At 46.9% G+C, this 3,305-nt stretch overlaps 1 protein-coding gene and 1 pseudogene across 1 annotated transcript in view; both read left to right on the top strand.

Moving 5' to 3' along the window:
- The window catches only part of MANBA (mannosidase beta), a 113,681-nt gene that overhangs the window by 1,758 nt on the left and 108,618 nt on the right, over positions 1 to 3,305 (top strand). The window lies entirely within an intron of this gene.
- On the top strand, positions 2,451 to 3,289 carry LOC105887663 (annotated as a pseudogene).

The raw sequence follows: 3,305 nt of genomic DNA, 5'->3' as shown, positions 1-3,305 counted from the left end.
TTTTTTTTTTTTTAAGAGAGCCTCTCTCTGTCACCCAGTCTGGAGTACAGTGGTGTGACTGTAGCTCACTGCAACTTCCTCCAGCTCTTCATCTTCAACTGATTTCCTGCCTTGGCCTCCCAGAGTATTAGGATTATGGGTGTGACTCTGTGTGGCTGGCCTTAAGTACATTTTAAAATTAAAACAATCTGCTTGTGACATAGACCATAGCTGACATTGGTACTCTGAGGCTTCGCTTACACCTGCTTTGAGAATGCCTATGTTCATTTTGCGGTCTCTCCTGGTCTCATTTTACTGATAGGATTAAGCCAATGGGAAAAAATTAGTGACTTCAGCAAATGAGATTATTGTCCCATGTTACAAGGTTAGCTATCAAGAAACAATGTTTGGGACCAGGCACAGTGGCTCATGTTTATAATCCTAGCATTGTAGGAGGCTGAGCTCATGAGTTCAAGATCAGCCTGAGCAAGAGCAATACCCTGTCTCTAAAATTAGCCGGGCATATGGCAAGTGCTGGAGTCCCAGCTACTTGGGATGCTGAGGCAAGAGAATCACTTAAGCTCAAGAGTTAGAGGTTGCTGGTTGCTGTGAGCTGTGATAACATGGCCCTCTACCGAGGGACAATAAATGAAACTCGGTCTCAAAAAACAAAAGAAAACAAAACCTTGGATACTGCAAGTGCTTAATGAAAATGGGTTGCTCAACTAACTCTTTTCATTGTGGGAATAATTTACGGTGTCTGTTAAATCTCTTCACAAAAAAACTTTAAGTTTAAATCAGGTGGATATGTGTTTTTAATGATAGTGGGATGAAAGTTGGAGGCTTTGGGGGGTTAAAACATAAAGCTTATTGAAAATAATCATCACAGTCAGTATTATTGAGTAATGTGATATTGATATCTCAACCTGCTTTATTATAATATCCCTTTCTGGCATTGACCTTAGGAAATATTCTACTGGTTAGAATAGATATCGGAACAAATATTGTGTTTATCTAAAAACTTGAAATACACCTTGGTGGTATTCATTCATTTATTCATTCACCTTATTCATTAGCCTGTAGGTATTTGTCAGTACTTCTGCTGTGGCAGGCACTATTCTAAGTGCTGAAATCAAGTGGTGAAGAAAACAATGTCTTTGCATTCTCAATGCAAATTAATGGACAGGCTAGTGGAAGAGATATATAATTGTCAAATTAATAAATAACATGGTGACAGGTAGTGCACCAAAGATAAATTAAGCAAGTTAAAGGAATAGAGTGAAGGCTCGTTGGAAAGGATTGCTATTTTTTGAAAAAGTGGTAAAGATAGCCATTTTGATAAGGTCACTTTTAAGGATAAGTGCATTCCCAGCAAAGAGGGGAAAAAAAGATGGGAGTTGGGAGGGGAGAGGCCCCTGGTGGAATGAGCTTGACTGAGTTCCAGGAATAGTAAGCAGGCCAGCACAGCTGAAGCCCTGTGAGCCAGGGGGAAGGAGAGGAATTCAAAGCAGGTGCCTCGGACAGATTATGAAGGGCTTGTGAACCATAAGAAATGCTTTGGCAAATAAAAACACTTTTATTCTCCATGCCATAGGAAGTTATTGAGGGTTCTGGGCTTAGCGTGGTCTGACTACGTTTGCTTTATCAAACATCACTCTGGCTGCCCCGCAGACTACAGTGTGGGAAGGTGCAAGCAACCTTTTTGGCAGCAGGGACAGGAATCATGGAAGACAGTTTTTCCATGACAGTGAGGGGTTGGGTGGGATGATTGTTTCAAGATGATTCAAGTGCATTACATCTCCACCTCAGAGCATCAGGCAGTGGATTCTCATAAGGAGCCCGCAACCTAGATTTCTGGCGTGCGTAGTTTACTGTAGGGTTCCTACTCCTATGAGAATCTAATGCTGCTGCTTGTCTGATAGGAGGTGGAGCGCAGGTGGTTTGAGCAAGAGTGGGTGGCTGTAAATACAGATACTTTGCTAGCTGGCTCGATGCACCCTTCCTGCTGTGTACTCTGGTTCCTGACAGGCTGTGGGCTGGTACTGGTCCTTGCCTGGGAGTTGGGGTTGGGGACTACAGAATCAAGGGGCCACTGCAGTTCTACCAGCAAAAGATGATTTCTGGCTTGGACCAAGATGGTAGCACTGAAATGGTGAGAATGGATGTAAGAACACATTTTCAATGCAGAAGCAGCAGGATTTGTTCAGTTGGATTTGTTTGTAATTGGGCGAGAGAAAGGGGAGTCAAAGAAAACTCCGGGATTTTTGATCTGAGGTATTGGTAAAAAGGAATTTGTGTTTACCGAGAGGCTGTGTGGCCAGTCTTGGCTATTTCACAGGTGACTATCTGGGTTTCCTATGCCGAATTTGTACCGGAGGTGGCTTGGACAGCCCTTTGGACACTCTGCTAAAGATTATTCATCCAGCCTACTATTATGCCACACACTACAAAAGGCACTAGGAATAAAAGAAATGAGTAACCTGAGTTCCTATTTTGTGGGAAGTCACATTTCGTAAGGCAGAAACCTAATTCATTACCACGGGATGTGTTAAGTGCATAGATAAGGGAAATCTTCTCAGGCGTGTTCTCAGCTTTTTTGTGCGATTTCTCACTGGTGTAAGTTTTTCAAACCTTCTTGGGCCACCGGCACTGAGGTGGCCACCATCAGCGCCGCCCTCTCGTGGGAGCGAAACCTACTCCGGGCTCGGAGCAGAACCCGCTGAGGTGTCCCCGCCGGTGTCTCTGCCACCCCTTGCGAACACGTGGAACATCTTCCCCAATCTCTTCAGGAGCCTTTTTGGCAGAAAAGAAATGTGCGTCCTCATGGTGGGCCTGGACACTGCGGGGAAGACGAGACTCCTATACGAGCTGAAGCTGGGGGGCTCAGGGACCCCCGTCCCACTGTGGGCTTCAAGGTGGACAGCGCAGAGTGTGGGACGTGGGTGGCCAGGACAGGATCCGGCCTCTGTGGCCCCACTACTTTCAGGACACGCAAGTCCTGATCTTCGTGGTGGGCAGCGGTGACCCGGAGCCTGTGAACGAGGCCTGGCGGGAGCTCACGCTGATGCTGGCCGAGGACGAGTCAGGGACATGGTCCTCCTCGTGTTTGCCAACAAGCAGGACCTGCCCAACGCCATGAACGCGGCCGAGATCACAGACAAGCTGGGGCTGCACAACCTTCGCCACAGGAACTGGTACATTCACGCCACCTGCACCACCAGTGGAGATGGGACTAGACTGGCTGTCCACCTGGCTCGGAGCCGGGAGTGAACGCCGTGGCCTCCCTGCCCCCTGCCCGCTCTCTGCTTAACTCTCAGCTGCAGACT

This window comes from Otolemur garnettii, unplaced genomic scaffold, assembly GCF_000181295.1.
Source record: "Otolemur garnettii isolate 467f Iridium unplaced genomic scaffold, OtoGar3 scaffold00103, whole genome shotgun sequence".
Classification (NCBI taxonomy): domain Eukaryota; kingdom Metazoa; phylum Chordata; class Mammalia; order Primates; family Galagidae; genus Otolemur; species Otolemur garnettii.
The sequence above is the reverse complement of the archived record's forward strand: the minus strand, read 5'-3'. Positions and strand labels throughout refer to the sequence as shown.